The sequence below is a fragment of the Archocentrus centrarchus genome, chromosome 23 (genome assembly GCF_007364275.1).
Source record: "Archocentrus centrarchus isolate MPI-CPG fArcCen1 chromosome 23, fArcCen1, whole genome shotgun sequence".
NCBI lineage: Eukaryota > Metazoa > Chordata > Actinopteri > Cichliformes > Cichlidae > Archocentrus > Archocentrus centrarchus.
In genome coordinates, this window is record NC_044368.1 from 21,986,438 (window position 1) to 21,997,851 (window position 11,414).

Here is an 11,414-nt window from a genome sequence, read left to right on the forward strand (position 1 = left end):
CATCAGCGCTGATTCCAGCAGAGGGACCGATAAAGATCCAGACTTCTACACCTCTGCGCCATCGAGAGTGACGGTGGGTCGCTGTGTAACTTATAAACGTGTTTTGAATGGTTCCACCTGTGGCTCCACTGTTGTATCTGTACATTATTGCACGCAACAAGCTTAAAGGGAGGCAGGTTAATCCATTAGTGTTCTCAAAAACTAGAAACAAATCAAATGGAATCAACTGATTCAGTGCACTGACAGAGAATTTAACACAAGAATTGGCTGTGAAGCACCAAACACGTATTCAGTAAAATAGAAATGCAAGGCAATAAAATGCCATTATTAAAGAATTGTTAATGGGACAAAATACACACTTTATCTCAAGTAAGTTTCTATACAGTATTGTATTATTTCCAATGTTTGATTAAAGATACAACAGTCAGAATTGTTTAAAGTGCTGATATACACTACTCACAAAAAGTTAGGGATATTTGGCTTTTGGGTGAAATTTCAGGATGAGCCTAAAATGCATTCAAACCTTTACAGGTGAACTTAATGTGACCTTCTCTAAGCTTTTGAATGCACATGTCCAACTGTTAAATGTTTCAGAACTTTTTGCACAAGTTGCTGTTCTCTAACGAGGAGCTTAACGGCAAAATTCACAACAGGCCAATAACTGTCCGGGTTCAGTTAGAGCTAATGTTTAAACAGTCGTCCTCATAATGACATATGCAAAAGTTTGAGCACCCCTGATAACTTTCATGATTTTCCTGGTTGGTTCAGCAGTTTCAGTCAAATATATCATATAGCAGACGAACACAGTGATATTTGATAAGTGAAATGAAGTTTATAGGATTTACAGAAAGTGTGTAATAATTATTTAAACAAAATTAGGCAGGTGAGTAAGTTTGGACACCCTTGTGGTTTTACTGATTTGAATACCTTTAGCACTAATTATTGGAACACAAATTTGTTTTGTAAGCTCATTGACCCTTGACCTACATAAACAGGTGAATCCAATTATAAGAAAGCGTTAAGGTGGCCAATTGCAAGTGTTTCTCTTCTTTGCATCTTCTCTGAAGAGTGGCAACATGGGAGCCTCAAACAACTCTCAAATGAGCTGAAAACAAAGATTGTTTAACATCCTGGTTTAGGGGAAGGATCCAAAAAGCTCTCTCAGAGATTTCAGCTGTCAGTTTCCACTGTGAGGAACATAGTGAGGAAATGGAAGCCCACAGGCACAGTTCTAGTTAAGGCCCGAAGTGGCAGGCCAAGAAAAATCTCAGATAGGCAGAGGCGAAGGATGGTGAGAACAGTCATAGTCAACCCACAGAGCAGCTCCAAAGACCTACAACATCATCTTGCTGCAGATGGTGTCACTGTGCATCGTTCAACTATTCAGCACACTTTGCACAAGGAGAGGCTGTATGGGAGAGTAATGCAGAAGAAGCCTTTTCTGCACACACACCACAAACAGAGTCACTTGAGGTCTGCTAAAGCACATTTGGACAAGCCGGCTTCATTTTGGAATAAGGTGCTGTGGACTAATGAAACTAAAATTTAGTTATTTGGACATAACAAGGGGTGGTATGCATGGCAGAAAAAGAACACAGCATTCCAAGACAAACACTTGGTGCCCACAGTAAAATTTGGTGGTGGTTCCATCATGCTGTGGGGCTGTGTGGCCAGTGCATGTACTGGGAATCTTGTTAAAGCTGAGGGTCTCATGAATTCCAGTCAGTATCAGCAGATTCTTGAGAACAATGTTCAAGTATCAGCGACAAAGTTGAAGTTGCGCCGGGGCTGGATACTTCAATGAGACAACGACCCTCAAAATCTACTGAGGCGTTCATGTAGAGGAACAAGTCTAACGTTCTGGAACGGCCATCTCAGTCCCCAGACCTGAATATTATTGAAGATCTGTGGTGTGATTTAAAGCGGGCTGTCCATGCTCAGAAACCATCAAACCTGACTGAACTGGAGATGTTTTGTAAAGAAGAATGGTCCAAAATACCTTCAACCAGAATCCAGACTCTCATTGGAAGCTATAGGAAGCATTTAGAGGCTATTATTTAATTGGGGATGTACACTGACAGTGATGCCAAGTAGACTGGTGCTTTGGCATTGCTATTAAGTTGCAAATGTGGTACTCTGCAGACTCAGGTCTGATGCCAGGGCAACTGTTCTTGATCAGTCAGACTGCCATTTTCACAAGTGAAGGGAGAGAACATCTCAGCCTCCACATAGGTTTATGTACACACACTCACAAACACAGCTGCATGGGCACTGACACAGACACACACGTGGAGATACACACACACACACACACACACACACACACACGCACATATAGCTGCAAAGGCACTCACACATACACAAATATTATCTAAACACACATATACAGTCAGCATACTTACATGCTATGTACACACAGGCACACATCCATAAAACGAGGGAAGTCATCTCAGCTCACACGTAGGCATACATACAAACACACACACACACATACTCCGTGCATATGCCCTCACAGTCATGCACACTCATAAGCATGCACACATACATGTGCAGGCACATACACATAAATGCATACATGTATACATACAATACACACACGCACATAGACCTCACTCTTCCTTCTCCCATGTCAGTCAAACTGGTCAAGAGAGAGAACAGTTGCCCTGGCATCATACCTGAGTCTGCAGGGTACCACACTCGCAACTTAAAGGTGCACAATGAATTCCTGTTTCAGTGCGATTCCACGAATGTCTCAACTCGTAGGCATCTCCACTTAGTCCGCTGGCTGCCTGCCACCTGAATACACTGAAAAACTCCGGTTACAGGACATAACACGGGGGCTGTAAACATCAAACAAACACTAACGTGGGTTTGTATTGTGGTACACAGCCTGTGCCTAGTGTTTGTTTGACATTTACAGCCCCCGTGTTGACTCCCAAAACCGGACTTTTTCACAGTGTTTTTAGGAGGCGGGAAGCTAGCGGATCAAGGGGAGATGTTCATGATTTGAGACAATTGTGAAATCACGTTGAAACTATGCAGGAACTTACTGTGCACCTAGCAATACCAATGCCAAAGCACCAGTCTACTTGGCATCACTGTCAGTGTACATCCCCAACCACTATGGGAAGCACCCTGTCACAGTCTCCTTACCTTTAGGAGGCCTGCCCATGCACTTGGTGCACATGGGTGTCTCTCTCATATCCCTCTACTACCATACCTCTCCTCTCCTGTGGAGATCCACATGCTAGGGCTTCACCCATCTCTGGCAATACTCACATAGGTGGTCATCCAAACCTGGTGAAACCTGACATGCCTCTGAAGACCTCACGGTTAGCCATCCTACCCCTGACACCTGTAGGAAGAAGAGAGAGCTGTCATGACACTTGACTTTGAACCCCCCAGACCTCTAATTTGACCACAACACTGAAAACTAGACTCATTCGCAGGCAGTCACCAGAATAACATGAACAAGAACCAGGGTGGCTGTGCACCATCACACAACAATTCCCTATACCCGTAGTGACTAGTAAACAAACAAATTACAGTAACACACAAACATGCCGTTTTTAAGTATAACTTGATTCAGTTCAGGTTCAGGTTAACAACTAATTTCTTTTTGAATTTTTGGCAAACAATTTCCTACACCTGATACACCTGATACTGATACAGATGAACAATTAACATACACACACTCACTATTAAAATTATGTAATTCTTTCTTGTTATAGGGGTGTGTATTTGATTTGACTACATGGATATGTGTTGTCCTGACTTGTTAATTTATTAAATAGGTAGAGATACTTTATTTAGAAGGAAATTAAATGTTCTATTTATTGACATGTAATTGTTGTGATATAAGTATTAGATATTATTTAATTAAAAATTAAATTTACTATTGTTATAACATTTCCATGACAGAATGACTGCTATTTGTATAACACCTAGTCTATTATTGATGTTACAACTATTACTTTTCAGTGTAATACTTGTTTTTGTAATGTATTATTTTATTTTTTACTTTAAAATAATAAATTCTACAGCCAATGTACAGTCCGCCGAAAGATTCTACATTATAAATAAAAGTCATTGTAATAGTGTTCTGCAACATCATTACAATAATCATTAAATATTTATATATGAATATTTATATCACTTTTGCCTTTTGTTTTTGTGGGTTTAGGGTGAGTGCTGGAGGGATACTTTTTTTCAGTTTTACATTTACAAATATTTTTTATGCAAGAAAGTACAGTAAAATAATGTACAGTGTGTGTCATTTCGTTTAGTAATGCCACATAATTAGGTTTTTATCAAGTTTTTAGCAAAGGATTTCTGCAAGGATATATACATGGTTTCCTGATGCAATATATGCTATCAAGTAAGAAATGGGTAAGAACTATGTAAAACGTCAAGCATAAAAATGTATGTAGGATATAGGTTTATAGATAAATGGATTTTTCAAGCTTTCTGTTGGATCGTAGCAAACATCATCATTCCATAGTAGGTTGAATACAAAAACTATGGTAGCATTTACTGTGTTGGACAAAAGCATGGATACGGTAGTGCATCTTTTGTTAAAACCATAGTAGTCCCATAGTTACGATGAAGTCCTATATGTAAACCATGGTAATACCACAGTTACCATGAAGTACTATGACTAAACCATAGTAGTACTATGGGTAGGACCATAGTACTTGTAATCACCATGAGGTACCACGGTAAAACCATGGTTACTACATAAAAACCATAGTAAACCATAGTGAATTTTCGTAAGGGAAATCAGGGGCTCTTTGCACTTTTCAAGGGAAACAACATTCAGGCCGGCCACATTGTGTGGCCACTGTGTGTGCTATGTGGCATAATGAACGCTGGTGTGATAAACTCATGGATCATTCAAAAGGAGAATGCCTTGAAGAGAGGTGACACATCAATGAAGAGGAGGCAGTATATGCAGGCTTTGGCAATGGCACTCATCAAGCCATGGGCAGAGCAGAGGCTCCCCTCTTCAAGTCTGTTCCATCAGCTCAGAATCCTCATCTGCAGTGTGTGCAACATCCCTAAACCTGGCACTACTGCTAGCGAGGTTGGACCAGTGGCAGCAAAAAACAGAGGTCCCTTAGTGAGGTGTGCTGACTGCCCCACAGGCTCGGACAGGAACAGTGTGCCCTCGCCATTACTACCCTGCTTGTACTGACTGCATGTAAGACAAAAGGTAAGTTAGAGTTGTCCCAGAATTTGCATATAATCTTTAATTAATATAATGGCAATGAATAAATATCACTTAATGGTAATTTCCAAGAAAATTCATATAATCAAAAGAATTTGGTAATTTTTTCCCCTTCTCAAAAAATGCCATTTTTTGTCTCTCTTTCCCACAGTTATCAGTGATGCAGGAAGACTGTGCCTTTACCAGACAGGGCTCACATGTCCCAGGAATGGGTGGACCAAAGACCAAGTTTCCAGCAGCATTATTTTTTTGTTAGGACATTATCTGTTAAGGATTACCTGATTTTCCAATAATTTTTCTGCTTTTTTATAGGGTCATCCATGGTACCTTTTATTTTATGTGATTTTGTATGTTGAAAAATTAAAGAAGGGTTCCAAAACTTGTCATATAGTGTTGTACTTTTAAAATAAATTGATGAAAACTATATTTTATCTGGAATTTTATACCGGGTAAAATATACCCAACGTTAGTGATGGTGTTACTAATTATAACATTAGTGTTCTAGGGTTAAAAGAATTTATTGTTGTATCAGTTTGTAAAACTCTCTTTGCCAGGTGTGTGAGCACCATGGTCCCTCCCCTGTGCCTAAGGACTCATGGAGTCTGTACCTTCTGGGATCCCAGAGGAGTCAGAAAGCTGGAGATGAGCTTTCCCTTCAGACCATTATACTGGCATTGAATTTCACTCCACCTTCATCCACATGCTCCAGGACACCATGAGTCCCGATGGCATAGCTAGGAGCAGAAAATCCCATCATCTGTTTGTTGACACAGTACAGAGCCTGCTCTGTGCCACAAGACCCCTGATGTTTTCCTAACCTGAGTGAAATCAGATTAAAAATGCACTCCTAAATGCAGTGATATGTAATACCTGAATTTGAAATGTACACTTGGATACATGTAACACATCTTCTGTTGTAGAGCTGGCTACTTTATTTGTGCAAAGATCCACGCATCTTCTTTGGGACATACAAAAGTGTATGAAGTTGTGACAACCACAGCAAAAAATTGAAGATGGAAAATAAAAAAAATTTAAAAAAAACTTTGGTGTTGAAAGCAGAATTATAAGTTAACAAACTGATATTCACATTTTCCCACTCAAAACTATCAAACTCATAAATATAGATTTCATAAATACTTAAAAGTTTTATTACCAGTGTAAAGTTATAAAATGTCTTCAGCAACCAATGAGGTAAAATTCCATTAAAAATGCTGTCTTTCTCCTGTATCCTCAAGTACATGACAGGTGTGTTGGCGCTATCAAGCTAATATTGTTGGGACATGATTGATCCACTTTGTGGCAGCCTGATTTGACAGGTTTTGTTGGGTCCAGGTAGAGAGTCCCCAGCAGCACTGACAGCATCGTGATGTGTTACAGTTGAGCGGCTCACCATAATGGACGCTGGTTGCCACCACCTGTAACTGTATCTTCTGATAAACAGACACATGCATACACACACGCACAAAGGCATACTAATTTAGCAAATACAATGTGATGCATAAACTCCTCCACAAGGCTAACTATTCCCGAGCCCTGGCCTGTGCTGTTAATGCAAGTCTTATAGGACTCTTCAGGCACAGTAAACCTCCCAACAGCTTCTGCTCTGGATTGGTACTTTTTTCTTCTCCATAACATCCCAGTGCAATGACAATCTCTGTGGAGGGCTGATGAGCATTAGCACCATCCACTCTCAGGACTTCAGTTAGACAAGGGGTTGTCCGTTGTACCGGAGCCCTGTGTAGGGCCACAGCAGCTGCTGGATGGTCATCCAGGAGTCCCCAGTCCCTACAGGAGCTGCATCTACCGCTGGCTGCATTACCAGGCTAGCCAGTAGTGCCAGGAGGTCTGTGCAGAAAAACCATGACAGTAATAATCCTTTGTTTAATTACAAAAACACTTCTGCATGTGACCAAATCCTGCTGCTCAACCCACAGATGCATTTTCCTCACTAATGTGGCATCATTTAAAGACAAACACGCTTTCTAAAGGTATAAGTTTTATTGCCATGAAGCATTGTTACAAAGAAACAATCAACCAAGCACAAATGTCCTTACTTTTTGTGCAAAATTTATGTAAACTGCCAGGACTACCAATATCTAGATACCTTTTGGGGAATTATTTTTATAACTTACAAATTATTTATATAATGTGTAGTAGAACAGCTGTTTACAGATGTGCATGACAGATGTGCATGATGTGCATGACAGCACATTCCAATGACAGCACATTCCAATGACAGCACATTCCAATGACTGGTAGGACGAGTCTGCATTATAGTGCAGACTCGTCCTACCAGTCTGCACTATAATGCACTATAATGCAGACTGGTAGGACTGCTAATGACTTCAAATATAGAAGTCATTAGCAGGACTCTGGAGAACTTGACTGCATACTGAGAAGGTCATTAAGCCATTTGATTCAGGTGTGTTGGATCAGGGACACACCTAAAACCTGCAGGACACTGGGCCACGAGGCCTGGATTTGAGAACCACTGGATTAATTTAAATGTTCAACACACTGCTCACTTCCTTACAGTGTCATTTCAGCTGCCACTGTTTGGTGCCAAGTAAATCATCTCTGAAGACCCTCTGTGATGTCCTGCTGAAGATGATGTCTGCTGTCAGGAAGGCCTCAGGCAGGGAGATTCTCCTGCACATGAGCAAGGCAGGGAAGAGAGGAAATGTGTGCAGGAGGAGACAAGACGGAGGAAAGAAATGGTAAATGGACTAGTTCTTACATAGCGCTTTTCTACTCAGAGTCAGAGCACTCAAAGCGCTTATACAACATGTTTTACATTCACCCATGCACTCCCATTCATACAAGCACTTCCATGTTTACTAAGCTAAGTGCTTTTAATTAGCTAACATTCACACACATTCACACTCCGACAGGACGGTCGGAGAGCAACTTGGGGTTAAGTATCTTGCCCAAGGATACATTGGCATGTAGCCTGGAGTAGCCAGGAAGTGAACCGCTGACCTTCCGATCAGTAGGTGACCTGCTCTACCTACTGAGATACAGCCACCCCAGAGTGGCCGTCAGTAACAACAAGGATCAGCTTTTTACTGAGTGACTGAATGCTGAACAACAATCACTGCATGAAAAGTGGGGTTTTCAACAGTTTCTGGCATGTTATATTGCTTGAGCTTTAGGGCTCTCAGCAGGAGGCTTTGGTCAGAACAGTAAACTGTAGGCAAACTGCCGTGGACTCTGTGTCAGTGCTCCCTCAGCTCCCCCCTCTCCTCAGGTCTAGGGCAGGCTCTCATATGTAAAGGAGGTTTCTGTGAGTCATACAAATGCAAATCAAGTACTCACCAGTGGTCACCAGTACTCACCAGTGATCTACCCCTCCCAACAGTTGTAACCAACATATTTTTATTTTGAGATATATATAATCAAATTTAAATGATCATCTTTTAAGCCTTTTTCCATTACAATGTGACTACACATAAATTATTATACAGCGAAACATTCAAACAAGACTAAACTCACAAGAAATCATTCCAATTTATAAATTTGAATTATCTAGTTGGAAATATACTGGATGTTTTCAGCTTTTGTCCCTTTTTCCAGTAAGGCTGTGAGCTTCTGTCTTGTGAGCCTTTGTCATGGAGTTTTTTGTGAACCTTGAACTTTAGTGGACTGAGGGAGATAAACAAAGGCTATAACTTGATTTTGGTAACACCACAAGCATTATTTTCATTGAAAAGCATACTCAGTTTTCAGTCTAATTCGCTGTAACAAAAAGTCTGTCACACCATCATCCTCTTCTGTGCAGTGGCTTCCCAGCTAGCATTGAACATTCAGACAACATCCCATGAACGCTGCCATAAACGTTCAGTGAATGTTCACATGCATTAATGACATTAAAGACTACCAAGAATAAGAACTTCTGCTCTCGACATTAGTTGTTGAAATGTAATTTTGTTTACTCCAGGTGCTGCAACCATCTTTTGATGTCCATCCATTTCTTTCCTTTTGCACTATTTTATTTCTTGATTTTTTATGTATATATGTATATTGTATATTAAGCACAATCTTAATTTCATTGTAATCTGTGGATGACAATGACAATAAAGCTTATCTTATCTTATCTTATCTTGTCTTATCTTATCTTATCAAGGCAGATGTAATAAGAAAACATATAAAACATAAACTTTTATTTTGCTATACATGGATGTACATAAGAGACATCAGCAAAACCTTCATGATAAAAATGTAAAAAAAAAAAAGAAAAGTAAAATGTAAAAAAAAAAAAAAATGTAAAAATTTTAATGCAACAGTGCTGTGAACAGATCATCAACAATAATTCAAATCATAACTGTAAGGATTTATACCATCACCACCTTTCATGATCACATCAATTCACACTAAGCTTAGCCGAGCATTTCTCAGTTACAGTTGCTCAAATGCTTTAACTGTCCAACTATTCATCCACTGCTCTTGATCAAATTCACTACATTGTTGAGGAGCGCTGTGACCGGACTGTTGTGTGGGTGCCAGCATTTGAAAGACTAGAAGTAAGGAAGAAAGTCTGCACAGCAGAGCGCTCCTGGGACGAAAATTGAATCCCAAAGGACCTTCCAACAGTAACGTTTCAGGCCACAGTGCCCTTCTTCAGACTTGGATTACACATTTGTCCCAGGAGCGCTCTGGTGTGCGGACTTTCGTCCTTTCTTCTATTGTAACTGGTTTTGTTCCTGCACCCTTTTATTATTGGATGTATGTGTTTGGCCTACAGAGATCAACATTTGAAATACTGTCACCTGGTTTAACATCATCTTCATTTTGGTTGAAAATGTTTGACAACTGTTGACTTATTTCATTCATTTCCACAAAGCATGTGACGGCTTTCTGTTAAACCCTTTTGTTGTGAACAGGGTTATTATAGTTAACGAAAACGAACGAAATAACGAAAACTGAAATTGAAAAAACATTGTTGTTAACTGAAATAAATAAAAACTACAATTAAAAGGAAAAAACTAAAACTGTATTGTGAGTTTAAAAAACTAACTAAAACTAACTGAAATTATTGTGGATTGATCATTTTTCCGAGTTTAAGCTGGGAGCGCCGTCGGGCAGCTGTGTGCGTGCGTGTGCACGAGAAAGCGGCAGAGTCGCTCTGAACCGATCGGGTTCAGAGCGGGTCCACAACGCTGTGATTAAACTGTTTAGTCCTTGTGCGTTTCCGTCTACTTTATCAGTGAGAGAATAACAATTGGGAATAATAATCAAAGCACTTCTGTAGGTTGTGTACAGAGGCTGCAAAGACCCTGCGGGTCTAATCAGCGAGCATCTAACCAAGCTAGCTCCAAAACAGAAGAAGCTTCGGGTGGTGGAGAACATCAGGATGCAGCTGGATTTGAGCTTTGACTCCTTCAAAGAGTTTGTTTTTGTCAAACACCACATGTAGGTGTTGTTAATCTACTTCACTGACTCTGGAGTTTATTGTGGAGTTTATTGTAGAATTTATTGAGTTTGGGAGTTCATATTTTTCTCCCTGTTGATGTTCATGTGTGTCCTAATTATTACACATTTAGCATGTTAGTGCTTCTGTCTTGTGACTGTTGGTTGTTGAATATATTTCATTATGGTATCTTGAGTTTTTATTACACAATAGTCACTTTTGCGCATTGAATCTCGCACCTAACAAAGTATGAAAATACTAAAACTAATACTGAAACTAAACTAAAACTAAGCAATAAACCTAAAATAAAAACTAATAAAAACGAGCAAAACCACCCTGAAAACTAATTAAAACTAACTGAATTAGAGAAAAAAAGTAAAAACTAACTAAAACTAAACAATAATGTAAAATCCAAAACTATTATAACCCTAGTTGTGAATCATGACACTCAGTTTCCTCGATCTATTCATGAATATCCTTTTGAAACATGTCTGCATGTTTTATTACTTGAGAACCATTCATTTTGTTTTAAAACTTCATCTTGTGGAAGTAGTGGCAGCAGCTCCTTGTGTGCAGTGGTTGCTTTTACACATAATTTGCTTAAATTGTGGATGTGGATGAGGTGCGTCGTGGCCGCACTTAGTGGGCGTCGTCCTGATTCCTTTGGTTGTGGATTATGGTAGCGATGGCTTCCTTAGAGAGCTTTTTTGTTGACCAATAATGTAGCGACTCCAAACCATAAGTCGCCTGACAGGAAATAGTAGGCCCCTGTCTATATGA